The sequence below is a fragment of the Heterodontus francisci genome, chromosome 6, assembly GCF_036365525.1.
Source record: "Heterodontus francisci isolate sHetFra1 chromosome 6, sHetFra1.hap1, whole genome shotgun sequence".
NCBI classification, from domain to species: domain Eukaryota; kingdom Metazoa; phylum Chordata; class Chondrichthyes; order Heterodontiformes; family Heterodontidae; genus Heterodontus; species Heterodontus francisci.
The window spans coordinates 28,926,889-28,943,735 of NC_090376.1; the positions used below are offsets into that span (position 1 = coordinate 28,926,889).

General features: G+C 42.4%; 1 protein-coding gene across 9 annotated transcripts in view; it reads left to right on the forward strand.

The window, feature by feature from the left end:
* LOC137371213 (P2Y purinoceptor 4-like) overlaps nt 1-16,847 on the forward strand; it is a 68,088-nt gene that overhangs the window by 34,597 nt on the left and 16,644 nt on the right. For 5 of the 9 annotated variants that reach the window (XM_068033393.1, XM_068033394.1, XM_068033389.1 and 2 more), the window contains exon 2: nt 12,634-12,763. The exons of 1 other annotated variant lie outside the window; for it this stretch is intronic. The gene's annotated coding sequence lies outside the window, so the exon portion shown is untranslated. Of the gene's footprint in view, nt 1-3,680; nt 3,840-11,380; nt 11,443-12,633; nt 12,764-16,847 lie in introns of all 9 variants that reach the window. 3 more of the 9 variants (XM_068033392.1, XM_068033390.1, XM_068033391.1) reach the window with 2 other exon arrangements.

A 16,847-nucleotide genomic window follows, 5' to 3' on the forward strand; every position in this document is an offset into this window, starting at 1 on the left:
GCTCAATGGGCCATTTGGTCTACTCCTGCATCTGTTTCTTGTGTTCCTGTGGATCTAGCCAGGGTAAAATAAAAGCAAAGGTTGACTGAAAAAACAGTGGGTGATCTATAAGAGGAGGCATTTCAGGTACAGGTTAGGCACATTCCAACAAGGGCAAAAGGTAAGGGAACCAAGGACAGGGCTCCTTGGATGACAAGGAAGGTAAAGAGTCTGATGAAACAAAAAAAGTGGGTGTATTATGCATGTCAGATGAATTCTTCAAGCAAGTACCAGCCCAAATACAACTAGTTGAGAGGGGAGGTGAAGAGGAAAATAAGTCAGGCAAAATGAGAATATGAGAATAGAATGGCAGTTAACATAAAAAGGAACACAAAAATGTTCTACTGGGATGTAAATACTAAGCGGGTAGTAAGAGGTGGGATGGGGCCTATTAGGGAAAAAGAGGGTGATATATGCTGAGGTGCAGGGCAAGGCTAGAATACTTAAAAGTAATTTGTATCGGTTTATTACTATTGCTGACAAAATATTGGTAGAAGTGGAGATGGTAGAGGTAATGGGTGGGGTGAAAATTGATAGGAAAAATATACTAGAAAAGCTGGCTATTTTTAGAGTGGATAAGTCACCTGATCCGGATGGCTTGCATCCCAGGTTGCTAAAGGAAGTGGGAGTGCAGATAATGGAAGTGCGTGCTAATATCTTCCAATCTTCCCTCAATACGAGGAAGGTGCCAGAGGATTGGAGAGTAGCAAATGTGACACCTTTATTCAAAAAAGGGTGTAAGGATATTCCAGCGAACTACAGGCCAGTCAGTTTAACAACAGTGGTGGGTAAGGTTTTAGAAAAAATAATAAGGGAAAAAAAATCAACTCGCCCCTTGAGAGGTTTGAGTTAATTAAGGAGAAGGTAGCACGAATTTGTGAAAGGTAGATTGTGCTTGACTAATCGAATTGAATTTTGTGATGAAGTAACAGAGAAGGTTGATGAAGAGAAAACAATGTATGTTGTCTCTATGGATTTTAAGAAAGCATAAAAGGATGATTAACAAAATTGAGGCTCATAGAATAGGAGGGTCACTGTCAGCTTGGATACAATATTGGCTTAAGGACAGAAAACAGCAAGCCATGATAAATGGTTGTTTTTCAGACTGGAGGTTTATAGTGGTGTTCTCCAAGGTTCAGTGTTAGGACCACTGCTTTTTGGATATATGTAAATGATTTGGATGTTGGAATACAGAGTAAAATTTCAAAATTTGCCAATGATACCAAACTTGGAGCTCTGGCAGACAGTGCAGATGATACCAATTGACTGCAACAGGACATAGACACGCTAGCAGAATGGGCAGAGAGGTAGCAGATGGAATTTAATACAGAGATGTGTGAAGTGTTTCATTTTGGCAGAAGGGATAGGGAGAGGCAATTTAGACTATATGGTACAGTTTTAAAGAGAATACAGGGAAAGAGAGACCTGAAGGTTCATGTGCATAGATCTTTGAAGGTGGAAGGACATATTGAGAGAGTAATTAGTAAAACATATGGGATCTTGGGCTTCATAAATACAGATATGAGTACCAAAGCAGGGAAATTATGCCAAATGTTTATAAAGCTCTGATTAGGCCACAACAAGAATATAGCATCCAGTTCTGGTCACCACACTTTAGGAAGGATGTAGGGTCCTTGAGAGGGTTCAGAGGAGATTTACCAGAATGGTTCTAGGGATGAGAGATTTTAGCTACAAGGTTGGTTTGGAGAATCTGGAGTTGTTCTCCTTGGAGCAAAGGAGATATAGGTGAGATTTGCTAGAGGTGTACAAGATTATGACAGGTTTAAATAAGGTAGACAAAGAAAAGCTGTTCCCATGAGCTGTGTGTACATGGACTTGGGACACATTTGTGCTTTTGGGCAGGAAATGCAGGAGGGATATGAGGAAGAACCTTTTTTACATAGCGAGTGGTAGTGACCTGGAACTCGCTGCCTTTGCGAGTGGTGGAAGCAGAGACGATCAATGATTTCAAAAGGAAATTGGATGGGCACTTGAGGGGAATAAACCTTCAGGGCTACGGAGATAGTGTCAGGAAATGGGACTGATTGGATTGCTCTACAGAGAGCCGACATGAACTCAATGGGCCAAATGGCCTCCTTCTGTGCCATAATGTCTCTATGACTCTAAGTGAATTGCAGCTGAATGGGTTTATTTGGAAAATGCATTGAGCAACTGAGCCATGGAGGTCAGGAAGGTTTCAGGTTCAATTCCTGGTCTTTGTTAATTTAATTAATCTCAGCTATAGTATTGATAATGGTGCTACTATAATCTTCATTTCCCCTGGATTAGGGTGAGGAAACATATCTAGAGTTCCCACTTCTAAACATTATCCATTGTTCAACAATGCACCTGTGTAGACACTGGGTGAGGATAGTGTTGGGCTTGTTGTGACACCCCCATTAAGTCAAGCTATTACAGAGGAGCATACAAAACCACCATAGGAAAACAGCAGCTGATCCACTGGCTCCATACAGTTAAGGTGCACTGAGCATCATGATCCCCAGTGCTCCCCACACATGTACTTTCCTGGGAGTGGCAGAAAAGCACAGATAAAAACCCCTAGGGAAAGAAAATTTGGGAAATTTCTTTCTAAGCGCCAAAGGCAACGAAAATGAGTTCTCGGAATTCCAACAGTGACCAAGAGACGTATTGCACTATACCCCTTTGCACATTATGATATCAACTATAGTGACAAAGTTGTCCAGCTCAATGTTTGCAGCAAATTGATAATCACTGCATGAGCTGGTAAATTATTCCAGAGGTCAATGACCATATTGAAAAGAAAGCCACAACTTCCGAAGAAGGGTCACTGACCCGAAACGTTAACTCTGCTTCTCTTTCCACAGATGCTGCCAGACCTGCTGAGTGAATCCAGCATTTCTTGTTTTTGCCTCTGACAACTAACATAGTTTGATGCTTATGTAATTTATACACATGTCCCTGGTTTCTCCTAACTTATCTGATTCAAATAGTCTATCCAAATCAATATAATTTAGTAATTATTTTAAAGACCTCAATCAAATCTCCCTGAAGACTATGCTTTTCTAGAATGAAAAGATTAAAGCCTATCCAAGCCTATCGTAGTAACTAAGGTCTTTGAATCTAGATATCAATCAACCTCTAAACCCTTTCCAGGACTTCAATAGTATACACCATGAAAGGACCAAAACTGGACACAGTGGCCTAGAAATTTATTGGTGACACGCCAGTTTAACAAGGCTGGAACAGGTGCCTAAGTGTCTAATATAGCAGGCGGTTTGTATCATCAGTCCGCGCTGCAAGTATGCAAGCACCCTATTGACTTGAGCTCCTCTGTAGGTGTCCAGAGTGAGCACCAGAAGGAATCAGGAAGCTCATTATAGATTTCAGCAAGGGTCTTACACTGGTCGGGCTGGGATGGGAGAAAGTTGGTCCAAAAACAGGAATGTAAACACCTACAGAAATTTGCTTCATAATTTAGCATATTTAAAAACTGGAAGCTAATTTATGTTAAAATATTGGATGTTGATTTTCTTCTCTCTGTAGATAAACTAATGAGCTTTGTTATCTGACTTCTCTGCTTTTTTCAATCAATTGATATGAGTTCTGCCTTGAATAAAAGTGCTAACTGTACATTGTCCTTTTATACATGACCACTGCAGCTATCGAGTTAAACCCAAGAGACAAGCTGCTATGTGGATATGTGAAAACAGTTACATGAAGACATGAATCAATCTGCTCAGTGTAGATGATTACTTGGTGTAAAGGATTGGAAGACACATTAATGATGCTGTGTTATGTAATATTTTAAACTGAACAGTGTAAGGATGTATCTCTATATTTTGATGAATGTATTTTTGATGTACATTATGATTTGTAATAATCTTTTGATCCCAATTACACAAACATTCTGGGTCAATTTTTTTCTACTGGTGCAAGTCATGTCTAAAAGGTCTAAAATTGCTGCTAATCCTGTTTGAGTTTTTTATATTCATTCACAGGATTTGGGTGTCAATGGCAATGCCAGCCTTTAGTGCCCATCCCTAATTGTCCTTGAGAAGATGGTGGTGAGCTGTCTTCTTGAACCTCTGCAGTCCGTATGGTGAAGGTACTACCAGAGTATTGTTGGGGGGGGGTTGGGGGGTAAGGGGGCGGGGGTAGTACCTTCACCAAATGGACTGCAATGCTTTCTAAAGAAGGTCAGCACCACCTTCCCAAGGGCATAGAATGGACAATAAATACTGGCCTTGGTAGCAAAGCAACTATTCCAAGAATGAAAAAATATAGACCTGAACAGAAGCAGGATCCCGAAATTTCAAGCCTTTGATTTCTTTTAGGAATCTACCTTTGACATTGTTGCCTATGGAGTATTAAGGGAGTTGAGCCTCTCCCAAGCTCAGCCCTAGTACCATCCTGCTCTATTACAATCTTGCCTGCCTTCTCACTTACTGACACACAGTCATGCACAATCACAAACATATCAAGCACAGTATGTTGCAGTGCAAGCCTTCTTTGAAGTTGTCTGTTGGAAGTGGTATTTTATTATTGTAGGCCTTGTCAGCAATGACAGTGGCCAAGAACAAACCGCCATCTCACAATTTCTTCCGTGACTCTGAATGATGTACACTATCATCAGCATAGCTCACACAGCCTGGAGGATGCCAACTGCAAAATTTAGAAGGTAATCCTGGGTGCTTAATAGTGCAAAGACAAGGAGTACTGAGCAGTGGTGCCAGGTTAGTGCAGGAAGCTGCTGGCTGATGGCCATTTGTATGCCAGCATTGATGTTCTATACTTGCAGCATAGATAAAGGAGAACCAGTGGATGTGGTGTATTTGGATTTTCAGAAGGCTTTTGATAAAGTCCCACACAAGAGGTTAGTAAATAAAATGGGATTGGGGATAATATACTGCTATGGATTGAGAATTGGTTAACAGACAGAAAACAGAGATTAGGAATAAACTGGTCATTCTCAGGATGGCAGGCTGTTACTAGTGGGGTACTGCAAGGATTAATGCTGGGGCCACAGCTGTTCACAATCTATATGAATGATTTGGATGTGGGGACCAATTGTAATATTTCTATATTTGCTGTTGACACAAAATTAAATGGGAATGTAAATTGTGAGGAGGATGCAAGGAAGCTTCAAGGGGTTTTGGACAGGTTAAGTGAATGGGCAAGAACATGGCAGATGAAACATAATGTGAGTAGGTGTGAACTTATCCACTTTGGTGGAAAAATCAGAAAGACAGAGTATTTCTTAAATGGTGAGAAGTTGGGAAGCGTTGATGTTCAAAGGGACCTGGGGTCCTTGTTCAGAAGTCACTGAAAGCTGGCATGCAAGTGCAGCAAGCAATTAGGAAGACAAATGGTATGTTGGCCTTCATCGCAAGGGATTTGAGTATAGGAGTAAAAATGTCTTGCTGCATTTGTATAGAGCCTTTGTGAGACTGCATCTGGAGTACTGTGTACAGTTTTGGTCTCCTTATCTAAGGAAGAATATACTTGACACAGGAGGAGTGCAATGGAGGTTCTCCAGACTAATCCTGGGATGGCCAGATTGTCTTATGAGGAGAGATTGAGGAAACCCTGTATTCTCCAGAGTTTTGAGGAATGAGAGATGATCTCATTGAAACTTACAACATTTTTACAGGGCGTGACAGGATGGATGTAGATAAGATGTTTCCCCTAGCTAGTGAGTCTAGAACCAGGAGACATAGTCTCAGAATAAGGAGTAGGCCATTTCAGACTGAGATGAGGAGGAATTTCTTCACTCAGAGTGGTGAATCTTTGGAATTCTCTACTCCAGAGGGCTGTGGAGGCTCAGTCATTGAGCATGTTCAAGACCGAAATCGGTGGATATCTGGATACTAATGTCATCAAGGGATAAGGGGATTGCGTGCGAAAGTGTCATTGATGTAGATGATCAGCCATGATCTAATTGAATGGCGAAGCAGGCTCGATGGGCTGTATGGTCTACTCCTGTTTCTTTGTTCCTATGCTGTGAAATCCAACACTACAGGAAATTCAGTCAACTGTGTCTGCCATTGGGAAAGGAGATGGAACTGCTGAACAATCAATGGTCTGACAGCTCAATGGATACAACATTGGTTGAAACAGCCGATGCAGCCTGTTGCAGCCTGGTAGGAGGAGCAGGTCTAAAAGTGATGACCTGAAATAGCACCCCTATGCAAGGGTGGCTGCCCATTTGCAACACATTGCACAATTGCCTCTCTGCTGATATTGTGCAGGCAGGTTCTCTGGGTCATTGCCAGATAGTTGTGCCTGGGCCTGCAGATCTAGTTGGTGACATAATGGCAGGTGCAGGTGTTCCAGCACTTACACTAGCTGAGCAGCTTGGCACTTTTCCTTTGACTTTCGTTCTCTTGCATAAAACCCTATATCAGCAAATCACAAATCCTGCAAAAAAACAGGCTTTTAAAAAAGGCAGTCTTGCCTTTCTGAAAGACAATAACCCTGCTGGTGTTTAAGCCACAATTTTGAAAACTTTGAGTGTGTACACGCCTGTTGCAGAGGCACAGTAATGCATGTAAACTGGGGGCTAGGCATTTCAAATATTGTGACAAAAGCTCAGTCCTTTATTTTATAAGGATGCTGACATAGGAAAACCTTGTCTAGAGAGCATAGTACACTTGTCTGGGTCTTCCAAATTCCAGCAATGGAACAGTCCTTAAAGGGCCGACACCAGCCATAAAGTTGTGGCAGTGACTAAAACGTTGCCTTATTGTCTATAATGACATAGCACAGACTGTTCTTTTTGACACCAAAGAGTTGGGCGAGGTATTGTTGCAGGAGATGCACAAAAGAGGATAGCCTAATTGTGGTTGGTAAATACACTGCTGGCAGCGACATGGAGGGAAGTCATTGAGTCAATGCAGTTACCCAGTTTTCTCCGACCTGTTTGAAAGTATCAGGAGAAAACTGAAGGTAACTGTACATAATTTATCTCACAATTCTTGTTAAATGTGCCAACAATAGCATGTAGGTTATTTCTGGCAACTACCATTTCAAACAATGTGCACAATGTGTGTATTTAGAGTAAAACTACATGAGGTCTTAACTGGGAGCAGACATGTGGAGCTTTATTAACATCTCCCAACAGAAAGGCAATATACAAAAGATATTACAATACAATAAGCCAGTTTAATACAGTATACTACATTCTCTCCCCACTTAAAAAAAATTACATTAAAATGTAAAATGGTCTTGTACATAATTTCCCAAAATACAAAAACAATACTCTGAAATTTAACAGGTTGAGTTGCATGCTTGTTACTGCAGTCACAACTAAAACATATCTAGCCATTACTTGCAGTGTAATTTAAATGTAAAAAAAAATGTCTTTCCTGAACACCAGTGTGTCTTTAACAAAATTTTCATCATTGACAAAAAGTAATGAAAAGAACATCTTATTTCTTCTTCCTTCCTACATACTTTCAATTAACCTATCTGGCTTCTTCCTCATTCTGTCTGGATATCTTCTTCTACTTTCATTAGCTTGACTCTGCTGTTCCAAAATCTCAGACAGTTTAAACTTGAACATTGACTTAGACTACCAACTCCACTTAATTATTGGGACTATGAAATTGATTGATTAGTCTTCATCACAGACCCTTGTTACGACCAGGTTAGGAAGGGGTCTCAGGCTCTCCGCATGCCCCTCTTTCCCCTTTTCTGGTTTGGCTGTAACAGGGTTTAACTATAAAACACCATGTTTTTAGATTAACCCCTCAGTGAGTCTTTGCTCCCCGCTCTCTAACTGTAATTGTAAATTAACCAACCAGACAGGTTTTTTCAGGTTTAAACAAGAAAGATGTAAGTTTATTAGCCTTATTACTCTAACTCGGTTAAAATTACTAAAATACACGACGCAACCATGTGCTGGCATGCATACGAGATAAACACACTCACAACTAGATACAGAGGGGGAGAAAGAATTAAAGGGGGAGGTTTAAGTAGGGTTGGCAATAAATAGAATTCAGTTACTGTATTTTGGTTTTAATGTAAAGTCCTTGGTTGGAGTTGAGGTCTTGCAGTTCTTGCTGGGGCCTAGTGCACACTTTCAAACTTGCTTCTCTGTTAAGGCTAAAGGGGTGCTCTGTCTTGAGACTCAAGCTGCTGCCATAGGTCCCTGGGACCTTGCTGGAGAGAGAGACAGGGAGAGACCTCGTTTGTCTTCAAATTTCAGTCTGCTTAAACCTTTCTTTGAGGCACAATTCAAACAGATCCCAGTCTGGCCAGCAGGTAAGTCATGTGACCAGCTCTTTGTTTGAAGCAGCATCTCTGCGAGGGTTGTTGATTTTCAAAGTTCTCAGGTCACACTCGGTGGGGTGTGGTGCTCTGGCTCTTCCACAGAAAAAAAGGTTGATTCTTCTGATTGCCTAGACCAATCTTGTTAATTGAATCAGTGAGCACTTCCATTGTTTCTCTATTCAACTGTCTCTCAGAATGCAAATGTGCAGCCATGTTTCAGCTGTCCATCTCTGTGGTCTTTTTTAAACAAGTTCTATGCAATGTCCAGTAAAAGGGTTCAAGTAGTGTTCCATCTGGCGAAATTAATATGTTTTCATTTGGCAGGTGTGATTTCTATCATACCGCCACACTCGCCATATGAAATGCGACATTAGGGGAGCATTTCATTATAAATTAGTAGGGAGAGAAAGTACAGGAAAGCACACATGCATTTCTCTCATTCATTCTCATTCATCTTAAAATTGGTACAGCCTGTCTTTCCTTTGTAGCAGTGCGGTTTTAAAGTGCCCTTTTTCCCTTGAGATGGGTCTGAGATAGCTAAGTGTTTCTGAAGGGGGTTAAATTATCTTTAATTTCAGCTTGCCATATGTTGGGAATAGGCATCCCAATAAAAATGTGATTTTTAGGGAGGTTTAAGGTTTGTCTAGGGTACCTTTGTTCCTGTTGGGGTCTGCAGAGGGAGAGTTAGATTTAATTAGCCCTGGTTTGGAGCTCTGATCATCCACTCTGACCTCACTTTCAGTGCTATGGTGAGTCATGCAAGTGCTGTTCACTTCAGGGTATTGTTGGTTCCCTTTCCTCCTGACTGTGTGGGGGGGGCGGGGGGACTGTTTGATAATCTTCCCTTTGTCCTCTTGAGTAAACTAAACCTTGCCCTAGGAGCACGTTTAAACACTAACTTGTAAGCTGAGCAACCTGTCGTAGACAGTGGGGTTATTTTATAAGAAAACAGAAAATTGTCTAGCCTGTGTTGAAGAGAAACATAGAAATTATGCCCAGCCTGTCACCTGGAAAATACCTCTTCACGATTTGTACACTTCTTTCTGCAGCACCATTCGGTGCTGGGTGATAGAGGTATTAGAGTATGTTTGACTCCATTCTTACTCAGAAATATTTCAAACTCTTCTGATGTTAACTGTGGACCATTATCTGACACCAACATTTCTGGTAATCCATAAATTGCAAACTAACTTCTCAAAACCTCAATAGTTTTGTTACTTGTGTTATTGGGCATAAACTCAACATTTATCCACTTGCTATAGCTATCGACCAAAACAAAATACTCTTTACATTCCACTTCAAAGAAATCAGTATGCACTCATTTCCATGGTTTTCCTGTGTTTGACCATGGAATAAAATGAATTTCAGTTGGATCATTTCTCATCCTGAGACACATTTCACAACTTTTCACCAACTCTTCAATATCTCTATCTACATTTGAATACCAAAAATAGCTTCTTGCTGCTGCTTTCATACGGACTATCCCTGTGTGCTCTTGATGACGTTCCTCTAACAATCTCTCCCTAAACTTTGGAGGAATCATGCCTCTTAAACCTTGATCTACAATTAGTTCATTTCTACATATAAAATACTCCTGCAATTTCTCATCATCACATTCTTTAGACCAGCCATTCATGACATAATTGAGTTCTTTACTGACCACCACATCCTTGAGAGTTTCTTTAGAAATTTCTCTGGCAGACAATGGTATGTCATTTGTGTATGCAAAGTAATTTATAGGTAACTCATGGGCTAAAAATGAATCAGTCTTCACTTCTTCCATGTCAGACGTACTCTTACTGATAGAAAAACAGAAAGTGCTGGAAATACGCAGCAGGTCTGGTAGCATCTGTGAAGAGAGAAGCAGAGTTAACGTTTCAGGCCTATGACCTTTCATCAGAACAGACCTGAAATGTTAACTCTGCTTCTCTCTCCACAGATGCTGCCAGACCTGCTGAGTACTTCCAGCATTTTCTGTTTTTATTTCAGATTTCCAGCATCTGCAATATTTTGCCTGTACTCTTACTGATCCCTACTGTAAATAACTTGGCCCAGTTTAAACCTGTTTCCTTAAGCCAATTTCTTCCCATCAGGAAAATTTTGTTCTCTCCTACTACTACCAATGGCAAGTAATAGGATGCATTATTGTCTTTCACCTTAACACTCACTTCACCTAATACTGGAATACTGTTATTGGAATAACTGGTCAAGCTCACACCAGTTTATTGTAAGGGAATGTGACTTTGGGACTTTTTGTACTCTCCTTCCGAGATAACAGACATTGTTGCGGCAGTATCAATGATGAAAGTAAGTTGTGGATCTTTGACTTTCATTTTTATTGTGGACGTGGATTTATATCTTCAGCCCTTTTTTTGTCAACTTACGTATGCTGTTTTTCTTGCTCTCTGACTGAGTACAACTTCCTGCTCGATAACATCAACTTCTGTTTCCATATCTATCATATGCACATTCGAGGACTTCCAGGCTCCTGAACTAGCTTTAGATCTACCATGACCTTGCCCTGGTGCATTGCTGTGACCTAGAGCTTTTCCATGATCTGGAGCATTACTGTTTCCTCTACTCCTGCATGCTGTCTGGATATGACCAACTTTCTCACAGGCATAGCACTTTGACTGGAAATAGGAGCATTTGGATGGTTGGTGGCTACCCTGGAAATAATAGCATCTAAATTTCTGACTCTGAGTCTGTGAACTTGGCTGCCTTATTCCTACTGAAACCTGGTGGACCTCCCCTGCCAGCTCAGGAAAAGAACTTCCTCGCAATCTGCAGCTTTCTCTTTCTGCCATTTCCATAGATATGGCCTTATCTCAGGCCTCCTTCCACATCAGCTTATTGCCTTTACACAATAGTTTGGCCTGGATTTTTCTGTTCTTTAGACCTCCAACAATCGTGTCCCTAAGGTTGACTTCTAAGTTGGCACCATAATCACAATGACGAAACAGTATCTTAAGAATATAATCTGCAACAGATTCATTTGGCAACTGCTTCCTTCCACGAAATGCAACTCAGAGCACAATGTTGTCCTTAATCGAGCCATAATATGTATCCTCAATCTCATCTATTTCAGAATAGTCCAAAGTCTGGGGTCTTGTGGGCAACATCGGTCAAACATCACCTCAAATTCATTTGGTGAGGGAAACATTCACTTTATCCCGATCTCTGATTTTGTTAGCTTTAAGCCAAATGTGTAACCTTTGTTCATAATTACACCACTCTTTGTTAGGGTTGAATTGCCACATTGTCCCAAAGTAAGTCTTCAGTGCCAGATTTTTTAAGACTACGTACTCACTGAGTTGAATTGAACACAAATTCCAGACACACAAAACAAACTTTCAATAAAAGCAAAATACTGCAGATGCTGGAATTCTGAAATAAAACCAGAAAATGCTGAAAATACACAGCAGATCTGGCAGCATCTGTGGAGAGAGAAACAGAGTTAACATTTCAGGTCTGTGACCTTTCAAATTGCTCAAATGTTCTCAAAATTGGGAGTTCCAAGAAGAGTGTCAGAATGTTCTTCAGACTGTAATCTCTCGAATGAAATATAAAAATATCAATCCCATCCTTTCCTCGTTGTGTTTCTGTTGTGTATTCAAAGCAAAACTACATTAGGTCTTAACTGGGAGCAGCCATTTTGAAACTTTATTTACACCTCCCAACAGAGAGGGCAGCAGAGAGTATACAAAAGATATTAAAATACAACAAGCCAGTTTAATACTGTATACTGCACACAATCTTTGTACATTTACTCACACTCTTTCATTGTGTGTAACTGCACAGCACAACTTCCTTGGAAGGTGGAGGTAGCAGCTGAGGCTCTTGAGCTGTCCAGGCCAGGCTCTGCTCTTTCCAACTTTTTATTTGGAGCCAGGGGGAGCAGAAGTGTTCCACAAAAATACCATGAGGCAGTTTTTTCCAGCTTCATCCACTGTCCGTTATCCCTCCCACCCCACCCCATTAACCTAAGACGTACCTGCTGGCTGGTTTTGCAAAGGAGCTGTCCAGAATCCCTCAGACCCCAAATTGGCAAGATGTAGCAGGACACCTGGCCTGGAGTTCACTTCTCTGATGGGAACGAGCCCCTGCCCTCTAAATAGCTTGGGTGTCTCAATGGCTGGAAAGACCAGGCGACTGGTTCACTCGGCCAGGCAGGCACCCAAATGTTAAAATCTATCCCAGTGTTTCTTCCTTTTCTTAAAAAATGCACAATGAAGTCACCATTGCTGATTGCTGCATAAAAGCCTCTGACATGCCTGATGTTACTTCTGTGATCAGACACAACCTGAAAATTAAGTGTAAATCTTTTCACAACATCCACAGACTTGATCTGAAGAGCCTTTTGCCCAGATGCCGATGTGTGACTCTTTGCACTTGAGGAAACCCTGCCATCTGCTGAAAGTTGTGTGTCCTGTCCAGCTGCTGGTTCCTTTCCACACAGAAAGTGATGAAGGTAATGCTCCTTGCAAACACAGTTTTCACTCCACTGATAGATAAATGTAATGCAGACTGACTGATGTGGCAGATATCTCACCATGGCTTGGAAGGATTTAGTGACATGAAAGCATACTGCTGTGGTCAATATCTATGGGCAGGATTGTCCCTGATTCTACTGTTGTATGTAAATTATTAAGTAGCAAATGGCACAACTCTGTCTTGTGAAGCGGAGGAAAGCAGCACACCTCTGATCTGACCAGGGGCAGGTCCTCGGGCCATAACGAATGTAGCCAACCATCTTACGGGGTCACCTGTTGGCACCTTTTGCGATTTTGTGTAGTGAGATATAAGACCTTAAAAAAGCCCATTTTCGCCTTTTTATCTGATGCCGACATATATAATGTATATTTTCTTACACTGTGGCTACACTTCTGAAATACTTCATTGCCTGTAGTGTGGTATTTGAGTTAAATGACCTTAAACACAGTCTGATTTTATTACCGTTAGTCTTTAGTAGCTAATGAGATGATAGGAAAATAATTAAACACAGAATTACTGGTCTGTACATCTTTATTGTCAATCATCAAGGAGACGGACTCTGTATTCGGGGTGTTGGAAAATTAACAGCATAATTACTTTCAAGCATCAAATTACATTTCTGGTAATAAGACTACTTTGAGCAGTTTTACAGCTTGTTGCATGTTTAAACACAGGCTTGACACAGCAGTAAATGATCGCCTCTAGTAATTTAGCAATTATTAGTTGGCAAGTTGCACTTACGTTAATTAGTAAGCCCTTTTCAGACATTTTAAAGGCTTTATGACACCTGAACTTTAAGTCAAAATTGAATCTGATTTTATTGGATCAAGGAGAGTGGGCCCTGATTTTTCCTCAGCCTAATGCTCTGTGAACACTTATTTATGGGACATTAGGCTGAGGAAAGAGGAGTGGGGACTTGTTATGCCGGGTCTTTTCCCATAAGCACTTCATGCCTATTTCCTCTGTTGTCATGGGTGGACCTACAAGATTAGTCTTCAAATTAAGTGAAAGCATTCAAATCCGTGTCAATGTTGTGGGAGCATTTTTCTGGGCCTTTTGCATCCTTCTTCTAATGCTTTACATGTTAATTCATGAAAGAAGTTATAGCAAAGGTGATCATCAGCCAGCAAAACCTGATTGGTTGCCCCACCAAGATGCTAACAACCACACTTCCAGGCATGTTTGCATCCACCTAAATACTGAAATGGAGAGGAGCTACTATCTAGACCAATGTCCCTTGACCACAAGATGAAGTTGACTAAAAGAAGGTAGTGTTAAATTTTGCCAAGTGTTCATGTACTAGTCCAATAGCATCACTGGCAAGGCTGGTATTTTATTGCCCATCCCCAGGTGCCCTTGAGAAGGTGGTGGTAATCCTACAAAAGAATTGGGTAGAGAGTTCCAGAATTTTGACCCAGTGAAGATGAAGAAATGGTGATGTATGGCTATGTCAGGATTTTTGTGTCACTTGGAGGGGAACAACATGGGGGTATTTTATGTAGGCGACAGGGTCTCGGCCACCGGAGGTCTTACCTGCTGAGAGCTGCCGGACAATCAGAAACTGGCAGGCAGCTCTTTTACTTTTTTTCCCCAAAAATATACTTTATTCATAAAACTCCGTAAAAAATATATAACAAAACAGTTCAAAACAATTCCAAGTTGACATTCCAGAAAGTGCAAAAGAAATCAATTTTCTTCAATACAGAACGTGAGTTGCCTCACAACCCTTTCATTCTATTTTACATGCAATGTACATTGGCATTACACAGTAAAACCATATTTTGATGCATACAACCCCAGCCCCTCGGTTCACTATGACAGGAGGACCTTACACCGTGGCCTTTCCCCATTGAGCCTTTGCGGAGCCTGCCCCAAGCTTCAGTGCGTCCCTCAGCATGTAGTTCTGGACCTTGGAATGTGCCGGTTTGCAACATTCAGTCGTGGACAACTCTTTGCACTGCAAGACCAGCAAGTTTTGGGCAGACCAAAGACCGTCTTTCACCGAGTAGATGGTCCTGCAGCAGCATTTGATGTTTATCTCGGTGTACGTCTCTGGAAACAGACAGTAGAGCACAGACTCCGGCATTACCGAACTGCTGGGATGAACCTCGACAAAAACCACTGCATCTCTTTCCACACCTGCTTTGCCAAGGCACATTCCAGAAGGAGGTGGGCAACAGTCTCTTCCCCACCATAGCCACCTCAAGGACAGCGTGTGGAGGCGTTGAGATTCCAGGCGTGCAGGAAGGATCTGACGGGGAGGGCCCTTCTCACCACCAGCCAAGCTACGTCTTGGTGCTTGTTTGAAAGTTCTGGTGATGGGGCATTCTGCCAAATGACTTTGGCAGTCTGCTCGGGGAACCATCAAACAGGATCTACCATCTCCTTTTCCCATAGGGCCTTGAGGACATTCTGTGCAGATCACTGCCTGATGGATTAGTGGTCAAAGTGTTTTTCTGCACAAACATTTCCAGGAAGGATAGGTAGTACGGCACGGTCCAACTGGATGGAACGTTCTGCGGCAATGTGGCCAGACCCATCCTTCGCAACACTGGGGACAGATAGAACCTCAGCACGTAGTGACACTTGGTCTTTGCATACTGGGGTTCTACGCACATCTTGATGCAGCCGCACACAAAGGTGGCCATCAGGATGAGGGCGACTTTGGGTATGTTTTTTCCCCCTTTAGCTAGAGGTTTGGACATCGTGTCCCTGCGGACACGATCCATTTTAGATCTCCAGATAAAGCGGAAGATGGCTCTGGTGACCACCACGGCACAGGAATGGAGGATGGGCCAGACCTGCGTCACGTACAGTAACAACGTGAACACCTCACACCTGATGACTAGGTTCTTACCTGCAATGGAGAGAGAATGCTGTTCCCACATGCTCAGTTTATGGTGTACCATGGCTACTTGTTCCTTCCAGGTTTTGGCCCATGCCCCGGCCCCTCTGAACCATATCCCCAGCACCTTAAGGTAGTCTGACCTGACGGTGAAGGGGACAAAGGATCAGTCAGCCCAGTTTCCAAAGAACATGGCCTCGCTCTTGCCGTGGTTTACTTTGGCTCCCGAGGCCAGTTCAAACTGGTCGCAGATGCTCATCAGCCTGCGAACGGACAGCGGATCCGAGCAGAAGATGGCGATGTCGTCCATGTACAGGGAAGCTTTGACATGAGTGCCTCCGCTGCCTGGGATTATCACCCCTCTTATGCTCGCATCCTTCCTAATGGACTCAGCAAAAGATTCAATACAGCAAACAAACAAGACAGGGGAGCGAGGACAGCTCTGCCTGACTCAAGATTTGATCGGGAAACATTCTAATTCCCACCCATTGATTGAGATTGCACTACTGATGTTTGTGTAGTGCACTTGGATCAAATTGCAGATTCCCTCCCCAAACCCCATTTTGGATAGCACGCCCATCATGTATGTGTGCGATATCCTGTAAGAAGCCTTCTCCTGGTCCAAGCTGGTGAGGCACTTCCCTGTCCACTTCCCTGTCCTGTATATAGGTGATCATAATCCCTGAGTAGTGCGAGACTATCAGAGATCTTCCTGCCGGGTACAGTACAGGTCTGGTCAGGGTGAATCACCAACTTCAGAGCAGACTTGACCTGACTGGTGATGACTTTGGACAGGATCTTGTAGTCTACATTGAGCAGTGAGATGGGCCGCCAATTTCTGATTTCCGCCCTCACCCCCTTCCGCGTGTAGATAAGGGTGATGATGTCTTTCCTCATAGATTCTGACATGCTGCAGGTCTGGGCCGATCCAGTCCCACAGAGTCGAATACAACTCAACTGGTAAGCCGTCGCTTCCGGGTGTTTTACTCGTCGCGAAGGACCTGACGGCCTTTGTCAGCTCGTCCAGAGTTAGTGGTTTGTCCAGACGCTCCCGCGTACTGTCATCTAAGACCTCCGTGATGGATGACAGGAAGGACTGGGAAGCCGTGCTGTTTGTGGGCTTCACATTGTACAGCCCAGCATAAAAGGATTTGCTGATCCTTAGTATGTCGGACTGCGATGACGTTACCGAGCTGTCCTCTTCCATCAGGCTGCT